This window comes from Thamnophis sirtalis, unplaced genomic scaffold, assembly GCF_051295495.1.
Source record: "Thamnophis sirtalis isolate CommonGarterSnake01/CBP01778 unplaced genomic scaffold, rThaSir2_p1.2 scaffold_8, whole genome shotgun sequence".
NCBI classification, from domain to species: Eukaryota; Metazoa; Chordata; class Lepidosauria; order Squamata; family Natricidae; genus Thamnophis; species Thamnophis sirtalis.
This window is the reverse complement of record NW_028261388.1, coordinates 14,604,105-14,626,195: the sequence shown is the minus strand read 5'-3', so window position 1 is coordinate 14,626,195 and position 22,091 is coordinate 14,604,105. Positions and strand designations below refer to the sequence as shown.

At 42.0% G+C, this 22,091-nt stretch overlaps 1 protein-coding gene across 1 annotated transcript in view; it reads right to left on the bottom strand.

Moving 5' to 3' along the window:
- CNTN5 (contactin 5) overlaps positions 1-22,091 on the bottom strand; it is a 624,505-nt gene that overhangs the window by 78,767 nt on the left and 523,647 nt on the right. The gene's annotated exons all lie outside the window — the stretch shown is intronic.

Below are 22,091 nucleotides of genomic sequence, written 5' to 3'. Positions count from 1 at the left end.
CTGACTGCAGTTCTGCAGTTCGGCTGTTCAAATCTCACCGGTTCAGGGTTGACTCAGCCTTCCATCCTTCTGAGGTGGGTAAAATGAGGACCCGGATTGTTGTTGGGGGCAATATGCTGACTCTGTAAACCGCTTAGAGAGGGCTGAAAGCCCTATGAAGCGGTATATAAGTCTAACTGCTATTGCTATTGCTATATCAGCAGCAGCCAATGAAATAAAATTTTACAAGTGAACTTCATATCACCAAACTATGGAATATTAGAGTAAGAATTGATCTTCTTAAGCCCCCCCCTTGGTTTAGTTGGGATGCTATTACTGCCCCAAAGATCAATCACATATGGGAATGGAATATATTGGACCTAAGTGAAAAGAGTAAAAGAAGCTGAAAGACCGCCTCCTGCCATTAACCTCCCAAAGACCGATTAGATCACACAGATTGGGCCTCCTCCGGGTACCATCGGCCGGTCAATGTCGGCTGGTGAACCCCTCAGGGGGGGGGGGGCTTCTCTGTTGCTGCCCCGGCCTTATGAAATGATCTCCCCATTGAGATCCGGACCCTCACTACTCTTCCGGCCTTCTGTAAGGCCACTAAAACCTGGCTGTTCCGGCAGGCCTAGGGCCGTTGAATTAGCAACCAGCCCCATTTTAAGTAGTATGTATGTTGTGGTATTTTAATTGTTGCATTTCTTTTTTAAATTTATATATCCCCTTGTTTGTTTGTAAGCCGCCCAGAATCCCTAGGGAGTGGGCGGCATACAAATGTCAATAAACTTAAACTTACAAACTTACAAGCTGAAAACAAGAATATAGGTTTCTACAAACAATAATGACTAGAAAACCCTCAGAAATGAAGCTCCCACCAAAATTTGAGTGGTTTCCACCCTACTTATTTTTTTTGAAGGACTTTAAATATTTGTCTCTTCACCCAGACCTTAGGCAATTATACCTGATGTCTCTTTCTTTCTTTTAGGTCCCTTCTGGGTTTATTTATTGATTTATTGCAAAAGGCAGGATTATTTTTTTAATTTTCTTGTACTTTTAGTTTTCTCTTTCATTTTATTCTTTTTTCTCTTCCTTATTTCCTATTAGTTTATGTTTGTTTTCATCTTCCTTTAAAAAAAACAACTTTTAATATTGTTTGGGGGGTGGGTGGGGCATGTAAGTGCAAAATCCAGTAGAAATAGTATTTTCTTTAAGGAAAAAAAATCGTTCTTATACAAATAGCTTCCTCGGTTTTTGATACTGACAGACAAATACCAATAGCCAAACTGGCACCTGTCATGTATAAAGGTGAAGCCCCAGGTTTTTGCTAAATACAATGAAAAATGACTATGGAATGAAGTAAAGGGAAAACAGGTGGAAGTGGGTAGGGGATGGAAGGGGGTACAGCAGACTAGGGAAACACGGCAAAGGAATAATGCTGTGACATTTTCGTGGTGGCCCTGAGGGATAGGTATTTTACTTGGTACTAAATCTCCATGACAAGCCTGCCTCAGAGGAACAGTATTTCATATATACTGCACTATAACTGGGAAAGTCACATGCCATTCAGATAAGTTCATATCAGCGAAGATGTTTCTTTAGAAGCTAATCATTATGTTATCCATATATAACAAGATCTCTCTCTCCTCCCCTCCCTCCCCCCTCTCTCTGTCTGTCTCGCTCTCTCCTTCTCTCTCTTTCTCCCCCCAACCTGACACATGCTCATATGCCTTAGGTGAAATTGTTTGTGGAGACAGGAGCTTTTTCAAACCAAACCAAACCTAGACCAATTGAGAGGAAATAAATGACCATTTCTGTTGTCAGATTAACATTGTTAGAAGGGATCTTATAGGTCATCTAGTCCAACCCCCTGCTCAAGCAGGAGACCCTACGCCATTTCTGACAAATGACAGTCCAATCTCTTCTTGAAAGTCTCAACTGATGAAGCTCCCACAACTTCTGAGGGCAAGCTGCCCTCGGTTGATTGTTCTCACTGTCTGAAAATTCCTCCTTATTTCTAAGTTAGGTTAGGTTAGGTTAAGTTTATTTATAGGCCGCCCTTTTCCCTGAGGGGACTCAGGGCGGCTTACAACTTAAATAGGAAGGGGAAACATACAAAGACATATAGGACAATACATAATTAAAAGAGTAAAGCAACATTCATTCAACATTCGGGCGGGGATGGAATATAATCTTTAACCCCAGGCCTGACGGGATAGCCAGGTCTTGAGGGCTGTGCGGAAGGTCTGGAGGGTGGTGAGGGTACGAATCTCCATGGGGAGATCATTCCAAAGGGTCGGAGCTGCTACTGAAAAGGCTCTCCTCCGCGTAGTTGCCAGTCGACACTGACTGGCAGATGGAACTCAGAGGAGGCCCAATCTATGCGATCTAATGGGTCGTGAGGAGGTAATTGAATCTCTCCTTGATCAGTTTCCATCCATTATTCCTTGTCTGGACTCCAGGTGGTTTTGGAAAATAGCTTGACCCCTTCCTCTCTGTGGCAGCCCCTCAAATATTGGAAGACTTCTATCATGTCTCCCCTGGTTCTTCTCTTCTCTAGACTAGCCATGCCCAGTTCCTGTAACTGTTCTTCATATGTTTTAGTCTCCAGTTCCCTAATCATCTTAATTGCTCTCCTCTGCACTTTTTCTAGATTCTCAACATTTTTTTTAATGTGTGGTGACCAAAACTGGATGCAGTACTCTAGGTGTGGTCTTACTAGGGCTTTATAGAGTGGTATTAGTACCTCACTTGATCTTGATTGTATCCCTCTGTTAATGAAATTTAGGATTGCATTGGCTTTTTTGGCTGCTGCTGCACACTGCTGGCTCATATTTAGCTGGTTGTCCTCTAGGACTCCAAGATTCCTCTCACAGTCACTGCTATTAAGCCTGGTTTTGCTCAGTTTATATGTGTACTTTTGACTTCTTTACCTAAGTAGTGTAGGAGTTTACTTTTCTTTACACTGAATTTCATTTTGTTAGATAAGGCCCAGAGGTTCAAGTCCGTCAAGATCAGTGGTGGGATTCAAATAATTTAACAACAGGTTCTCTGTCCTAATGACCAGGTGGATAGGAGGGGCATAGTGGTCATGTGACCGTGTGGGCGTGGCTAACTCAACATTACTCAGATTGATGGGCACTTTGCCTTAGCTGTTACAATGTAGTTAGGGTTAACCGGAGAGGCAGTTTCTATAAGCAGGGCAATAAAGATTAAGCTAGAAACAACACCAGAGTTTCCTTCCTGCCTTCCTTACAGGATTAGCCCTGTAAAGTGGGAAAAAACAAAAGGAGATTTCTTCCAACAACCGGTTTTCTGAACCTCTTAGAAAGTTAATAACCAGTTCTCCCAAATAGGTGCGAACTGGCTGAATCCCACCACTGATCAAGATCCATTTGGATCTTCAGCCTATCTTCTAGGGTGTTAGCTATTCCCGACAGCTTAGCATCATCTGCAAATTTGGTAAGTTCCCCTTCTAATCCCTCATCTAAGACATTTATGAAGATATTGAAGAGTACTGGGCCTAAGATGGGACCTTGTGGTTGAACAAAATTATCAGGCAAATATTCCCGATTGTCGGATGATGAAAAACGTCCTCCAATTTCTTTGTGAACTCAGTCTGTGCTGTAAACAATTCAATCAATTAGGACAAGAAAGAAAAAAATCTTGGGCATGGAAAGGTAAGACAAGCTGCTTGCTAAATGCCGGATGGGGAGAGTGAAAAATTACAACAGACGAGTTAAGTGTTCACAACTGAATTCATTCCAGCCACATGTTTCTTGCTGAACTCCATTCTGTGGAATACAATTGTAACCTCAGGTTTGTGAAAGCATGATTGATCATCGCCACGTTTAGAAGTGAAGCAAGAGCAAAAAAAAACACCAACTAGATAGGGAAGTTAATAGCTTAATGGGATAACACATGCTGTGACTCTGTCTCTGTCTCACAGAATACCAGAAAGTTGCCTGAATAATAATAGTCTCGATAGTGAGCATTGCAATACCTCGAGACAGAGGCATAGAAGAGAAAGAACTGGAGAAAATCACAAAATGTAATGACTTGCAAACAGAATATGAATGACTGTGGCAAAAGAAAGCAAAGGTCGTTCCAACAGGAATAGGTGCAATTTCAAAACATTTGGAGCCCCAATTGAACACTGTCGGCATTGACAAGATTACCATCAGTCAATTGCAAAAGGGAGCTTTATTAGCACAGCTTACATCCTGTGGCAATTTCTTTAATCCCATCAAACAACAACATCTGTCTAGCCCAGGTACATGAAAAGTACTCAATAGATTTGGCAAAAATGTCAGATACACTCAAAACATCTGGCTGACTCTGTGACCACCCGTAATAGTCTACGACCGTGATGGTGAACCTATGGCATGCATGCCGGAAATGGCACATAGAGCCATCTCTCCGGCCATGCCAGCTGTTGCCCATTGCTCTTCTGGGTTCCAGTGCACACATGTGCACCATCCGGGCTGGTCTTCGTGCATGTGGGACCACCAGAAACCAGAAGAGCAGCACCCTGGTGCACATTGCATGCGGGGAAGCTGAGCTTCCAGTTTCCAGCACGTGCATGCGTGCTGGCCAGCTAGTCTTCACGTGCACATGCACACCAGAAACTAGAAGACCAGGTGACTGGCATGCCTGCACACACCAGAGACAGAAAGCTCAGCTTCCCAGCATGCACATGGGCACCAGGGAACTGCTCTTCCAGTTTCCGGCACTCCTGGGTCTGCGCGCTAGGGAGCTGCTTTTCCGGTTTCTAGTGCTTCCTCACACATTCACGGTTACATTTCAGCACTCGTTGAAAACGTTCGCCAACACTGGTTTAGGAAATGACCTGGTCTACACATTACTCTAATCTATGACTTAAATCAATATGGTTTGTTGAGTAAGTTAGGGAGCCGAGGTGGCGCAGTGGGTAGAGTGCAGTACTGCAGGCCACTTCAGCTGACTGCTAGATCAGCAGTTCAGCGGTTCAAATCTCACCGGCTCAGGGTTGACTCAGCCTTCCATCTTTCCGAGGTGGGTAAAATGAGGACCCGGATTGTTGTTGGGGGCAATATGCTGACTCTGTAAACCGCTTAGAGAGGGCTGAAAGCCCTAGGAAGCGGTATATAAAAATCTGCTATTGCTATACTATTGCTAAGTTCTGTATCTGGCTATATACCTATCCAATTAATTCATAAACTTCTATTTATACATAGCTGTGTTCATGCAACATGTAAAGCCACCTGTAAAGTTAGAAAACTTTAAACATTAGTTTGCCTTTTGAGGTGCAGGGTGTGTGTGAGATGGATGATGATGTTGACAGATGAGCAAATTTCTAGGCTTTGTGGCCATTCTAAAAAGATGGATATGCTAAAATCTGGTAGCTGATGGCCACATTCCACCCATGAGCTACTTATTTCTGTGCAAATATATTCAATCTCTCAAGCCAACCAGCGGCACAGAGCTTTTATAGGAAAATCGAAGGAGAGAAAAGTAGGTACCTTGCTTGAATTCCTGTAAGGAATAGCAGAATATAAATCTAACAAAAATTCTAAATAACTTCTTGTTTTTCCAGTGGTAGGTACACTTCATTCAATTTCTACATCCAATTCTTTTTTTTTTTTTTAAGATTTGCACATATTCTCATACACAATTTCCTTGCTATGTACTTCTGTTCTCACTTTTCATTATATTTACTTTAATGTAATGTAAGGTAATACTTTTGGGTATGCTGTTTTACCAATGTATGAGCTTTTATATGATTTCCCCCTCAATATGCACATTTTTCATTCGAAAAACCGCTTTGCGAAATTGGAAAAAAGAAAAGTGGAATAGTGATTGATTGACTTCCAGTTCATGAGTAACTTTAAGAGCTGGCTGTCCGGCAATTTCACAAGAACATGTAAGTCAACTAAATTTATTCTGATTCCTGGGCCTAACCATATAAACAATAGAAGCCAAATAACAAGTCAGTTAGGAGTCAACTTATCTTTCACACTCTCACAGGAATAAGGGTTAGCATTGGGTTACTCCACTTTTGAAAAGTGGAGCTGCCTTGACAGTGATTCCTTTTTAACAACAGCAATAGAAAGTGCTAATTTACTTCTTCTCTGTTTACTGTACTATTTCTGGCAAGTCAGCCAGAGGTGGTATTCAGCCAGTTCTGACCAGTTCCGGCAAACCGGTAGCAGAAATTTTGAGTAGTTTGGAGAACCAGCAAATACCACCTCTGGCTGGATCCGCCCCATCTACTTGCTGCTTTGCAGCTCCGTTGTGTTCCTCGCCGTTCTGTCCAGGAAAGCACCTTCTGAGTTCAAGAAGTTTGATTGAACTCACGAGTTTTTTTTTACAAGGTGCTTCCCTGGACAAAATGGTGAGGAATGTGATGGAGCTGCAAGTCTCAGGTAGGACATCTCGTGGCCCAATACCTCCCAACCTGTCCCAATGGCAACAGAATCCTGGCTGCTTCCCTTCCCTGTCTCTTTAGCGAGAGGGGTAGCAAGTGGGGTGGGGGAGAAGTGAGAGGTGTGGAGCGAGACATGGCTTCTCTTGCCATCTCTTCTCCCCTTCCCTTGCTCGCTGGGCATGGCTGAATTAATCTGCAACTTCCAAGCTGAGGCAGCAAAGGGCAAAATGCTCACCCCTGGGGATAAATCAGATGCTTCACTGGAGAACCACCCCATGCCAACCCAGGCTTCCTAAATTTCTTGTCCCCAGATCGTCCCCTCGAGAAGAAAGCCCAGCCTGATGCAGGATGGTGGCGGGACATGTCAGGGCAACGCTGGCCAGCTGCTCGGCCAGCTTGAAGAACAGGAAGCGGAGGCGACAGGGGTGATGGGGCATGCAGTCCCATGCTCACTGCCTACTGTATCCCCAAAATAATAAGACCCCCCCTGATAACAAGGCAAAGACCATATTTTCGGGGGGGGGGTGGGGAAGTTGTCAAAAGAAAATAAGACCCTGTCTTATTTTCAGGGAAACACGGCATATAACCTATATCTGTTTCATCTAAATATTTATATTATCTATGTCTACATCATCTAAATTTCAGATGATACTGACTGCTTTATATACATCAATGGTTAATGCACCTCGGTACACCCACATTACACCTATCCTCCGCGAGCTGCGCTGGCTACCGATCGGTCTCCGGATACGCTTCAAAGTGCTAGTCGTAACTTATAAAGCCCTTCATGGTATTGGACCTGGGTACTTGAGAGACCGCCTGCTGCCAATTACCTCCCATAGACCCGTTAGATCGCACAGGGTCGGCCTCCTCCGGGTTCCGTCTACCAGCCAATGCCATCTGGCTACCACCCGGGGGAGGGCCTTCTCTGTAGCAGCTCCGGCCCTTTGGAATGAACTCCCCGCGGAGTTTCGGACCTTCACCTCTCTCCAGGCCTTCTGGAAAGCCGTCAAAACCTGGCTGTGCCGGCAGGCCTGGGGTTGATGAGTTCCCCTCCCCTCTCGACTTGTATGGCTGTATGACTCTTGTGTATTTTAATTACGTGTATTCTGTTTGTATCCCCTTTCCCCCTTTTGAGTTGTTCGCCGCCCTGAGTCCCTCCCGGAGAAGGGCGGCATACAAATAAACTAAATCTTAATCTTAATCTATGACAACAATTCTCTTGCATCCCAAAATGAGAAACTGAAATCAGAATGAGGAAATTAATATAAAGCATCTTTAAATCACAGGAGGGAGGGGTGCAAAGAAATAGACTCTAAAAGCCCCAAATCAGCAAGTGGGTTAAAGAGAAAAACACTTGGCTTAAATGGTCTGGTTCCCTACTTTCCTCAGCTGACATGGCCTCTGGGGGCATGAAATTAGTTTGTGTTTAATGTTCCCTGGGGGCGGGGGGGGGGGCTTTTTAGATGCAAAGCAGGTTGGAAAGCTGCACGGCTGACTCTTATTACCCTCCAGCCTTTCGCAGAGGTCTGATCCGAGCAATCTGTCTCTTCATATTAACTCAGATATAGAAGCTGTCAATATCCTTTAACGTAGATTACAGGGAATGAGGACAAGTATTTGTAAATACAGACTTTTCTTTCTCCTTGAACGTCTTCTGAATTCTGCATCTCTTTCATCGCAGGCTCATAATAAACTTTTGCATTTGGGAGCAGCTATAAGGCAGTGATGGCTAAGCCTTTTTGTCGTTCCGTGTTGAAAGCGCACCTACCTCCATAATGCAAAGCTCGTGTGACACCCCCCGCCCCCCACCCACCTGTGCATGCGACACCCCCTGCACTTCCCCATCCCCCATGCATATGTGTGCAAACACCCCCCCCCACATATGTGGCAAAGATCCGAAAATCAGCTGGCTGGTGGGAGGCACACGCACATTTGTGGTGGAGCTGAGCTGGGGGGGGGGATGACTCAGAGAGGGCTCTGCGTGCCACCTGTGGCACACGTGGCATAGGTTTGCCATCATGGATGGCCTGCTGCCAATCACCTCTACTAGACCGATTAGATCCCAGAGATTAGGCCTCCTCTGAATTCCATCCGCCGGCCAGTGCCGACTGGCGACTACCCGGAGGAGAGCCTTCTCTGTGGCTGCTCCGACCCTCTGGAACGAACTCCCTGTGGAGATTCGAACCCTCACCACCCTCCAGGCCTTCAGCAAAGCCCTTAAAACCTGGCTGTTCCGACAGGCCTGGGGCTAAAGAGCTGTTGCCCCCGTCTCGAATGGTATGACTGTTGTGTGTTTTTAAATTATGTATTGTTATGTTTCGTTTTTCATTTTCTGTCTGTACCCCCCTTCCCTGATTTGAATTGTGAGCCACCCTGAGTCCCCTTCGGGGGAAAAGAGCAGCATATAAATATAATAAAATCAATCAAATCAAATCAATGGAGCTAGGAGGTTGGTACTGCTTTGCTAAAAGGTTTCGCATAACAACGCAACCTACTGGATTTTATTTTTATTTTGGAGGAAGAGAAGTGACCACACTTCTGCTCCTTATTGAGTGTGGCTATTTTCAGGATCGGCAAGCTAATTAGAAGGAAATTGATGATGGGTAATACTAGAGGTCAAAAGGACTTTGTGGGGGCTTTTGTAGAGCTGATTCTTGTCTCGTCCTTCCCCTGTCTAAAACAGATTATAATGATTGAGGTTACTGGTAGTTCTCAATTTAAGGTCATAATGGAACTTGCTCACGACGGTCATAAGTCATGATGATTGTAAAATGGGTCACAATGTGATCGACCCATTTTATGATCTTTTTTGGGGTGGTTGTTAAACAAACCCATTGTTTGCCCAGAAACTGGAAATAAATGCTGTTTTCTGGAAAAAAACATTATAAATTTGAGGTTGCATGACTGTGTAGTCATAAATGGCCATAAGTGGCTGCATTCACTACCAATGATGCTTAAATCTCCCACTAAATATGGACTGCTTAAATGGCATTAGGCCACAAGAATCAGGAAAGAGGGGTCCTTGGTGACTAGCACTGATGATGTTACCTAGTTGGGTAATGAAATGCCTGCAAGAAAACAACCAAGCTCAGAGAGCACCAAGGACCCCCTCATTTCAACCCAGAGCTACAAATATCCTCTTTTATCGGAATCAAGAAAGACACATAGAATTACTTCTGAGTAGTTTCTTTCACTCAAAGGTGTTTTTTTTCCCCAAAAGGCAACTGGACTGTTGTTTCCCTGAGGAAGAAGGGAGGATGTTTTGTTTCTCATTCAAGAAGCTTCATCAGTTAACAGAATAGAACAGAATAACAGAGTTGGAAGAAAGGGACTTTGGAAGTCTTCTACCCAACCCCTTGCTCAGGCAGGAAACCCTATACCTATGATGGCGGACCTTTTTCTTACGAGGTGCCAAAATTGCTATCACACACATGCATGCCAACTCAATCTCCCCGCCCAATTGCACATGCACCCCTGCCCCGTGCATATATGTGCAACCCCTCCCTAGGCTCTGGAGGTTTTCCTGAAGCCTGGGAAGGGCAAAAATGGCCTCCCCTGGCCCTCCAAAAGCCGGAAACAGATCATTTCCAAACTTCTGGTTGCCCCATTGGGCTCATTTTTCACCCTCCCCAGGCGTCAGGAAATCCTTTGGAGGTGGATAGGGCAAAAAACGCCCCCAACAGGCCACCTGGAAGTTTGGAAACAATCCATTTCTGGCTTCCAGAAGGCCTCCGGGGAGCTGGTGGGAGGCCATTTTTTGCCCTTTCCAGGCTTCAGGAAAGCCTCCGGAGCCTAGGGAGGGGTCATACGCACCTGCAAAATTCTGGTTGGCCCGTTGAGGGCCGTTTTCACCCTCCTCAGCCTCCGGAGGCTTTCCTGAAGCCTGGGAAGGGTGACAAACCCCTGGACTACACCAGTGGTGGTTTCTGGATCCTGTTGCAACTGGTACAGTGCAACAGGGTTGGGCGTCCACCAAATGCATGCATGTACTTAATGCCTGCGATGTTCCATGATGCTCCAGCTGCTCGGCGGAGTGTCTCACAGGTGCCGTATGCTCCGTGCACATGCGAGTAAGCCCTGATCGGTTCAAATACAGGTAAGGAGGGTGAGCAGATGGTGGGCCCTCCGGAGCACCGTACCGGAACAGTACCTGGTGCTCCCAGGAGGCACTGGTACACCTGTACTGGGGCGTACTGGTCGTACCCCACCACTGGACTACACTGTCTTGGTATGGTTTCCTTCCCACACCAGCTATATCTCAAGGATAGTATGGCTAACATGCTGACTTAGAAGGAACTGTTAAATAATAATAATAAAGCCACATAAATGGCTTTATCTAAAATATTCCAAGGTGATTCTGTAATTTCCACTATGTTTGCCTTTTTCTTTGTCTTTCTTTTTGCAATGTAGTGGACCAAAGGTATGTAAACTCTGTTTCTGCTTCTGCTCTGCAAAGTATCGAAATTTTGCTGGGGCTCCAGTATGTACTGCTTGTGTGCACACAAATAAACTTCAAAGAAATTTGGCTGGATTAAATGAGGCAGGTTGTGGCCACAACTGTTTTAATAAGTAACAGTTCAGTGATACGGTATAGTCTTTGCAGTGACGGAAGGAGTCAGACTCTCTATTAGATAGACAGACAGATTAACAGAGTTGGAAGGGATCTTGTAGGTCATCTAGTCCAACCCCCAATATCATTTCTGACAAACGGCAGTCCAATCTCTTCTTGAAAGCCTCCAGTGATGAAGCTCCCACAGTTTCTAAAGTCAAGCTGTTCCATTGGTTGATTGCTCTCACTGTCTGAAAATTTCTCCTTAGTCAGAATCTCTCCTTGGTCAGTTTCCATCCATTATTCCTTGTCTGGCCTTCAGGTATCTTGGAAAATAGCTTGACCTCTTCCTCTCTGTGGCAGCCCCTCAAATATTGGAATGCTGCTATCATGTCTCCCCTGGTCCTTCTCTTCACTAGACTAGCCATGCCCAGTTCCTACAACTGTTCATGTTTTAGCCTCCACTTCCCTAATCATCTTGGTTGCTCTTGTGCCTTACCTTAACCTACAAATTCAATCTTAGTAACGTGTTGTGGCCCAGCAGGAGCCGTTGGAGCTGTCGACAGACTCTGATAGCGAGGGACCCTATGAATCGGCTCTGGACGATGTGGAGGACCCTGGGCAGGGTTCAGACTCCGAGCAGGAACCAGAGAGGCTGGTTGGCCACCAGGAGGCACCTGAGGCATGGAGTAGTGGTGAAAGCCAAAGGGAGTTTGTCCCTGATGCCAGGCCCTGGAGCAGTGGGGAGGAGCAAAGGGAGTTGGTCCCGGACACCAGGCAGAGAAGGGCGGAGAAGCGCAGGCAGCAATTGCAGAGACATAGAAGATAATCAGGCCCAGGTGGTTGTGATTTGGCTCCTCCCAAGAGAGTATATAAGAAGAGACTTTGGGAGGAGACCTTTTGCAGGACACAAGCGTTATACTAAGCTGGAGAAGCTCTTGTGTTTATCTCTTATCTGTGGCTGTCTGGGTTGCTGCCAAAGTCTTGTCTGTGAGTAATTACTGTGAATAAAGCGTAACAGTAACTTTGTGTCGGTGTGACTCACCGTATGGAGGGGGGTCAGAACAGTAATGTATCACAATTAGGAACAATGCTCTTCTTTTAGCACCCTGACTACACTGCATAAACCTCCTAGTTGATGGGAAGTTTGGCTTGCAAGGAAGTCACTAGCTTACGGCCTCTGGCTTGCATAGGAACTTTTAATAGAAGAGAATATTTGTAGCTCAGGACTCAGGTGTCCTTGATGCTCTCTGAGCTTGATTGTTTTCTTGCAGATGTTTCATTGCACTGATGATGTTACCTAGTTGGGTAATGAAATGTTTTCAAGAAAGCAACCAAGATCAGAGAGACCACCAAGGACCCCACAACTGGGCTTTTGTTGATCTCGTGACAACCTGTTAGCTGGAAATGCTGCATATAGTAGAGGCTGGAGATCTACTCTACACCTTTTTTATCCTACCCCCCCCCCCAAAAGCATGTTATCACACTTCCCTGCAAGGTATTGGAATGCTTGTTTTGATCCTTAAAGACCCATTGACTCAGGAAGCATATCAAAAGATCTCCCCCGCCCAGTGGGCTGAATGAAGGAAGATAGTAGGCGTAGTTAGGGCTATTGGCTCAAATTAAGAACTCACATCATAATTGATTGGCCTGAGTGGCAGCCGTGGTATGTATACTCAGCAAAGATTTATGAACCATTAAAGTACAATTTCCCCAAATGAAAGAAACATCTCATTTAGTCTTACAAAGGGAAGACTATATACAGAGCTAAATCTTTCCCTGACGGCTTTCTGATTTTTTTTTTTTAAATCTCTTTTGAAGCCTCAGCTCTAATGTCAAAGAAGAGCTTCAACAGTATCATCGGGGAATGGATATCTGAAATTGGATGTGTTCCTCCAGGGTTTTTTCCCCTCTATCCTTTGTGGGGTTATCTGATTTATCCTGTGAGCTCCTATGATGCTCAGAGTTACCCATGGATTGCAAGTTAATCCTGTCTATAATTGGTTCTCCGATTGCTAATTTTGGTTCTTTACCATTTGCCGCTTTCAGCTTGCCGCAATATATATATATTTTAAAAAGATGCCAGGTATTTTAAAAACACACTTGAGACTTTCCTTTCCTGGACAAAACTGGATATTAATTTATAACAGCAGCAACAACAGGGACTGTTGGCAATATAAATAACCTGAGCAATTGCTATCCAAAATAGAACCAGGCCAAAATAACATAAAATATAACACACACACACACACACACACACACACACACACACACACACACACACACACACACACACACTCATATGACTTTAGTACTGCGAACAAGAAAACAAATGCAAGCAAAACTAGTTTTCGGAACTTATATATAAATTTGGCTTAGAATCAATTTCTATAAATTTTATAACAAGGTCTATAAAATACGTTTTGAAGCTGATGGAATATTTAATATTTATTTCCCTTGGCATCAATTCCTAGATTAGATTCTGAGAACAATAGATTTAGGACGGAATGTGAATTATCCTTTCACCATTGTAAATCTCTCTTTGGGTTTGAGACTGACAAACGGAAAAAAATTAGCTCGTTCACAAACAAGTCAATTTAAATCATGCATAGGTGCATGCATATTCTATGATAAACTTGGGACAGTTGCCTTTGTTAAGACTTTAGAAAAAACCACCTCCCTATTCTCCACATTATTCAACTCTCAAAGGCTTTGCAACAGTGGTGGGTTCCAGATCCCATTGCAACTGGTACAATTGGAATGGGCCCGGCGTCACCCACATGGAAGTGCGCGGTGCACGCGTACGTTTTAGCTGCGAATGACACTTCCGTAAGCCTCTGCGATGCTCCAGCTGCTCGGTGGTGCGTCGTGTAGGCGCTGTACGCACCGAAAGCTTTAAAACACGGTAAGGAACTCGGGTGGATGGGTGGGCCCTCTGGAGCACCATACCTGAACGATACCTGGTGCTCCAGGCAGGCTCCGGTACACCCGTACCAGGGCATACCGCCTGTAACCCACCACTGCTTTGCAAGAACATGGAAATTTACCATCAGAACCTGATTGATAAATAAAGGCATACAAGTGGGACCTGCAATAAAAATGTTGCAAGATGTAATGTTGTGCTCAGAATTAAGCAGGGGTGAAATCCTCCCTGTTTGGCCCGGTTCAGCTGAACCAATAAAAACAATTGTTGTTGGTTTTGCAAACCGTTAGTTAAAAAAAAAAGCTTCTGAGAATTGCACAGCTCTGCTGTTAGCCGCGCGATCCTTGGAACCTTTTTTCTCCACTTTTTATTTTTTCCCCCAATTTTTTAATATTTTTTATTCTCTTACATATAATTTTAAGTATACATTCACATAATTGTTATTCTTCTTTACATTTGTCATTCTTATACATTTGTTATTTCATTTAATAGATTATAATATATAATTTGGATTGCTTTATTTTCCATCCCTTCTGCCTGTTGTAACACCACCTTATTTTCCCTTTCTTTTCTTCCTCCCTTCCTTCTCTATTTTCTTCCTTCCTCCTTTCCTTCCCCTTCCTTCTTCCCTTACCTTTTTCCTACTCCTACTCTTCCTCTTCCCCTTCCTATCCTCTCTCCTTTTCTTCCTCTCCCTTCCATCCTCCTCTTCTTACCTCTTCCTTCTTTCCCCCCACTTCCTCTCATTCTATCCTCCTCTCTCCCTTTCTTTTTCTATTGTTGTAGGTGTCTCTTTCAAATCTCAGTTTATGTTTCCTTGGGATGGTATTTCCGCAAACCCAAATTTAATTTAGTATCATTTCTTATTCCCTTACCTTTGCTAATCTATTCTAACCATGTCCCCCCATCCTTTTATATCTCGCTCTTGAATATATACTTATATATTTAATATTTCCTTTTCTGTTTTCCCTTTTCCCCCCACTTTTTAAAGCATTTTTCCCTGCCCATTCGCCCAAACCGGCAGGAAAAAAAATGCTTTAAAAAGTGAAAAAAAAATGGCCACACCCACCCAGTCACATGACCTCCCCCCTTCCCCAAGCCAGGTCCACAGAACTGGTGGTAAAAAAATTTAGATTTCACCACTGGAATTAAGATATAGTCATTCTGTAAATTCAAGGAGATATCAAAAAAGAAAAACAAAACTTAAAGACAAAATTTAAGTTGGATAATTGCCTAATTCTTGCCCAGGCTATTCTATTATAGTCATCTGCTCATTCAACTCTCTATCAACCACCTCCACAATCGTCAGTTAGATTTCTGATTTTAGGTAGGTAATCTAACTGTATTATTTATACTAACAGTGTGTTAAAATATATTGCAACCTACACTCCTGTGATGGATTGAATATTGTTAATAATTGGTGTTATTAGTAATCCCACACATTTGGAATATTGATGCTATGGTGGAATAGTGAGTGATTTTTTAAAATATTGAATGATAACATTTAGTAAGGGACTAAAGGGTACAAAATGTTATTTATGTTTAAACGAATTAATGGGAAAATGTAAAAGGAATATGAAATGAGACTAGTATTGTTGAAATTGGAAGATTAGAACTCCACATACTATTTGCATTATTATTGTTAACGTTGTTTTAAAAAAGACTTGATTTAGTCAATGCACTGTCCACAAAATATGCATGTTTATATTGGAAAAAATTAAAAAGTTATTATAGATTTCTGGTTTTTAGAATCTCAGTTTTTTAAATATTGTTATTGTTAGCTTTTGTTTATTGGATTTTTTTTTACACACACAGAGATACATCTGTAACTCTAGATGGCTTACTAATAAAATAAAATTAAAATGCAAAAACACATAAATACAAAAAAAATCCCTGCAATGCCATAAGTTAAATCATAACTCTAAACAATGAGGAGACACATTGCAAATGTCCTTTGGAAAGGTTTGGTCTTTAATATCTTCCAAAAAGTGTCCAAGGCAAGGGAAAAATAGATTCAATTCTAAGTAGCAATACCACTTAGGAATGCAGTGACTCAGTGGCTAAAATGCTGAGGTTGCCAATCAGAAGGTTGGCAGTTCAGCGGTTCGAATCCCTAGCGCCGCATAACGGAGTGAGCTTCCGTTATTTGTCCCAACTTCTGCCAACCAACAGTTTGAAAGCACGTAAAAATGCAAGTAGAAAAATAGGAACCACCTTTGGTGGGAAGGTATCAACGTTCTGTGCACCTTTGGGATTTAGTCATGCCGGCCACATGACCACAGAGACGTCTTCAGACAGCTATATATTCCACACACACAACTATGTATAATGAATGTTAGGTAAGCTCCCCGTTGGGAGAGCGAGTGCATTCAGAGAAGTGTTGTGAGAGTGATTTTGGAGAACACACAAACCAGCATACAGAGACCCTGCAGTTTAAATAGGCTTTTACTTTCGTGGAAATAGAGGTATCAGAGTCCATCAAACAGTCCAAGTCATACACAGATACGTCAGTCAGTCATCAACGTCTTTCAGTTAAGGGATAATCCAAATTACATAGTCCATAATCATACAAACAGTCCGGTACACAAAGTTTGCTAGCAGTTGCAAAACTTATAATAGCTCACACTGGTCACTTTATGGCACCTCTAACAGACAGCTTCCAAACACCCAGATCAGATCAGCATCTAACAGTGATTCTGGCTCCATCTTATGGCTGATTGAGGAAACAGCAACCAATCACATTTACAGCATGATTTAAAGAAACAGGTATAGTATTGTTACATGATTTATATATTGCCAACCCAACCATTAGATTATATTCCTAACAATCAATCTTTTATTTTTTCCCCATGAAATGCAAACCAATGTTACCATCAGTGGCTATGATGAGAGTTTTCTTAACTTTAAAGCTGGCAGTTGAATATTTACATGGAAATTTTCCTCTCTTCTTGGAATAATGATTGTTGACTGGAATCATATTTGCTATTAAAATGAGCCTTGTAATGCAGTCCATTCAGTTGGAACCTATTTCTTTGTAAGGTTGTTTTATTCAGAGTAATGCTGCTGGAATATTAACTTGCAGATAACACAATCTATTTATTTTCGATTGGCTGACCATTGTGTTTGAAAAACTGTGCCATCATTCTCGGTAATTAAGGCACACCGATGAGATAAAGGTGCTTCTAAAATGGCCAAAGTAACATTTAAAGTGAAATTGTGAATTCCTTGTTGGATGAGATACTTTGCAGATTTCAAAGAAGAACAGTGTATTTAAAGCTTAGCCCAGCCAAATATTAAAGCTTTCTTCAAGCTCCATGAAAATGTACTAATATTCCCCAAATTTATCTGATTTATCTAGTCAGTGGCATAGCTAATGGCAAATCTGACTTTCTGATGAAGTTTTAGTTTGCAAATTCCAAATTGTTTAGACACGTGTTCCATTTCAACCAGGACTGATTGATTGTTCCAATGAGAAATGCCATAAATAACAATGACAAACTATCTGAAGCCAGAGGGCTTCAATCTGAAGTTGTTCTGAATTAAAAATAGAAATGTCAATGATTTCTTTCAAATTTGGAGGGAAAACTGCAGGAGGCTCATAATTATCACTTCATGGGCCCTAAATTCCTTTCTGGCTAAGAGAAAATATTTCAATCCCACTTTTCTAGTTTTCCCACCTCAAAACGGTTTAATCCCCTTTTAATTTGAGAGTGATGATAGAATCTTAACAGATGGAAACAAGCATTTGTTTGTTTGTTTTCATTATTGAAAAACTAAGCTGACAACAGACAAAATAACAGCCTGTCTATCTCCGGGAAGGCTTTTAACTTGGATTCCTAGATCTAGCTCCATTTTTAATCTTCTCTTCTTGGAAGCCGCTGATCGAGAATCCAAAAAGTACTCTTTGTGATCATTGGTTTCCCTCTCCCCTCTTTGGAAGACCTTTATAGCTCCCGCTGCCTTAAGAAAGTTCAAAACATTCTTAAAGATCCATCTCATCCTGGGCACCCTTTTTTCAAACTATTTCCATCTGGCAGACAGTACAGGATAATAAAAACAAGGACAAATAGGCTGAAAAACAGCTTCTATCCCAGGGTAGTAACTATATTGAATTCTATGGTATGGTGCAATATCGGGTTTTCAGTTTCAATTACATAGAAAGTGTAGGATGTATGTTTGTGCTTTTTTTTTATAGTTATAATGTACACTGAAGATGGCATTTAATTTTGTTGTACCATGTGCACTGACAATAAAGTAAACTAAACTAAACTAAAACTGTGACCAAAGAAAGAATTGCAAAGAATTCTGTCCACCTTCCAGGAAAACCACTTAGGTTAATAAAAATTCAAGATGGCAGCTTCAATTGTGCAGTTGAATCAGAGAGCAGGAGTTAATTGCATGGTTGTGGCTGCCATTTTTTCTTTATAACACTGTTTGTTATTTTGGTGCCTTTGTCTGCTTTCAGAAGTGGTTTGCCACTGCCTCCTTCCTAGGGCTGAGAGAAAGTGATTGGCCCAAGGTCACCCAGTTGGCTTGATGTCTAAGGCAGAACTAGAAATCCCAGACTCCTGGTTTCTAACTGGATGCCTTAGTTACTACACCACACTTTTATACTACTGATAACCTCTAAAAACGAATCTCTAAGAATTTGCTCAAGGAATTTAAGTTAAGGTAAATTTTCAGGTAAGGTGAAGGAAGTAATTTTACTGATTTATATTTAGGTTTCAGTACGTTGAGCGTCGTTATTCTCTTCCTCCACTCACAATGAAGTTATCTGTGGCAATAGCTTTGTTATATTGTTTTAACTTTTAACTTTCTGAATCATTTAGCAGTTTATTTTATTCCGCTCCACCCTTGATTTAACTTTAATAAAAAGTAAAGCAGGTGCCCAAAAAGCCAACACAGTTCTAGGCTGCATAAACAAAGGGATAGAATCAAGATCACGTCAAATGTTAATAACACTTTATAATGGCTTGGTAAGGCCATGCTTGGAATACTGCATCCAGTTTGGATCACCACGAGGTAAAAAGGATGTTTAGATTCTAGAAAGAGTACAGAGAAGAGCAACAAAGATGATCAGGGGGCTGGAGGCTAAGACATATAAAGAACGATTGCTGGAATTGGGTATGTCTAGTTTAATAAAAAGGAAACCATGGGAGACATGATAGCAGTATTCTGATATCTCAGAGGTTGCCACAAAGAAGAATGAGTCAAGCTATTCTCCAAAGCACCTGAGGGCAGGACAAGAAGCAATGGGTGGAAACTAATCAAGGAGAGAAGCAACCTAGAATTAAGGAGAAATTTCCTGAAAGTTAGAACAATTACCATATTTTTGGAGTATAAGACGCACCATGGTTTTGAAGAGGCATTTTTTTAAAAAAAGTAGATACGTAAGGGAGAGAGAGGGAGAGAAAGAGATAGAAATACAGTAGCTAGGTAGGGAGAGAGAGTGTGTAGGTAGGTAGGTAGGTAAAGGGATAGAGAGAGAGAAATAGAAAGAGATAGAGAGAAATACAGTAGGTGGGTAGGGAGAGAGAGAGAGAGAGTAGGTAGGTAGGTAGGTAGATGTTTCCAGGTGTATTTATCCATGTGCTGGAGAAAGAAATCACTGACAATCTTCAGCACTTAAGACTTTGTTTCTGCTGGCACAGCACTTGTTCAGTGTAATTCTCATCAATCAGTTAAAGAGCTTTCCAAAAATGAAAAAAAAAAGTTTTTGCACTCTGCAAACCTCCCCAAAACGGCCCGTTTTTTGCGAAAATGGGCCTGTTTTTTTAAAAAAGGCATGAATAGCCTTGGGGGAGGGGCTTGCAGAGTACTCATGTGGGGTGGCAAAAACAAGCAAAAAAATTACATTTTTTTGTCAAAAATTGCATGCATAGCCTTATGGAGGCTTATAGAGTGCTGCTGGGGGCTGGGGGGGGGGGCAAAAAGGTCCATTTTTTGTTCATTTCTGCCCTCCCCAGTCCCCAAGAGCTCTCTGAAAGCCCCCATAAGGCTATGCACAGCCATTTTGGTGAAGGGGGTGGGGCTTTGGGAGGCAAAAAATGATGTATTCGGTGTATAAGACGCACCCAGATTTTCAGCCTCTTTTTTTGAGGGAAAAAGGTGCGTCTTATACTCTGAAAAACATGTAATCAGTGGAACAATTTGCCTCCAGAAGTTGTTAATGCTCCAACACTGGAAGTTTTAAAGAAGATATTAGGTAACCATTTATCTGAAATGGTATAGGAGACATGTCCTTATACCTTCATTGAATGTTTACTAAAGATGGAGAAGTGGATGAAGAAATTTTAAGAAGTGCTAAGGTAGGTAGAAATAAAATGAGTATGTCGTTGTTGAGAAGAATGTTGGTAAGAAAATTAATTGTATGTAAGAGGATGCTTTTACTTAACTTTATTATGTGTGGGAGTGAGAGTTGGACATGTCAGAAGTAATATAAAGGTGAGGTAAATGCAGCTGGAATGTTTTATTTGTTTTATTTATTTATAGGCCGCCCTTTTCCCTGAGGGGACTCAGGGCGGCTTACAATCAAAAAGGAAGGGGAGTGTAGGACAATATGAAAAAAGAAATGTGCACAAATGTGTGTGAACACAAGAGAAAATTAATGGTCTCTGAATGAATGTGGGCTGAATAAAAATTGAATTACCAATATGAAAGAAGGATGAGATTGAATAAATAAAAATTGACTCTTAAAGCAACTTTATGAAGATCTCTTTTCGGCTAATATTACAAGAGGAATTCTGAGTCCACATTTAGCAAAAAGGGGAAAAATGTATCTTTCCTTGTTTATTGCCAGAAATGTTAAGAGTTGAAAAAGGCATTCATTGCTACTTGCAAACAATCTATTGATTATAAGTCTCCAGGCCTCAGAAGCTATGATTGATCCTTCTGGGGCTTTTAAACCTTAGTAATCAGTTCAGAAGTCTTGATGGTGAACAGAATCGACAGTTTCCATAGGACATGCCTTCTTCTTGTCAAAACAGGGAAATGTCCCTGAATACAGGAGAATAGAGATGAAATTGGATGCCATCGCTTTTTTAAAAAGTACAGGTAGAAACAAATTAAAGCGATATCTTTTTTGGACTGACACAGAAAGTATCTAGCACTCAAAGTATTATTTTTAATCAAGTGTTTATATTAAAAAAGTAAACATTCCCTTAAGTCCAGCGCATTTCTGGTGACTGTATTGATATATCCATGTCATTTCTTAGCAACAATACATAAATATCACTGCTTTCTTCTGAAACACTTTTTAAACTTCCAAATGTATTTATTTTTATTTATTAATTAATTTGTCACATTTATATAGCCACCTGTTGTGGCCCATCAGGTGCTGTTGGAGCTGCCACTGGACTCCGACAGGGGGGCCCCTCTGAGCTGGCTCTGGAGGATGTGGAGGACCCAGGACAGGGTTCCGACTCCGAGCAGGGTACAGAGAGGCTGGTTGGCCACCAGGAGGCACCTGAGCCTTGGACCAGTGGGGAGGAGACAAGGGAGAGTGAGCTGTTATCTTGCTGACTTATAGAGGCAGAAAAGCCACAGGTGCTATTTCATATTTCCCCCCTAAAATTTCATTGCATTCCAAAAATAAATCCCCAAAACAGGGAAAACTGTTCCCGGTGAACTCCATGTAGCCTATTGTGCTTCCAGAAAATTTGATTTTTCAGAAAAGATGGGAATGATCTGTGATTGGTCTCCTGTCATCATGGTGTGTCTTGTTATTTGTGTCTATCTGTTATTTTTAATCCCATTGTTTGTATTTTGTAAGATTCCTAAAGTTGCCGTTGCAACTGAAAACCTCTAGAAGTGTGATGAAATTAACATAAATAAATAAAAACAACTATTTGACTCTATCCTTCTGTGTGAAGTCACTCGGCACACTTTTATCAACAGCTTGCCTTAGTAGCCTATCTAGTTTTCCAAAATGTGAAGGTTGTCACCAAAAAACGTTGCTTGCTCCTAGGTTACTTTGTGAACCAACCCGATATCTAGTTTTTTTTTTACCTGAAAGTCATTCTTAGGAACACCAAATCTATCCAACAAATCCCTGGAAGACCTTCATGTCGTAACCAATGCTTAATTTGTGTGTGTGTGTGTGTTGCTGGAAGTTAGTTGAAATTTCGCAACTCAGATTATCAGCAATAGGTTTATCTCTGTGAAATGCTCCTTTTCAGAGAACACAGAATAACAGAGCTGGAAGGGACCTTGGAGCTCATCTAGCCCCA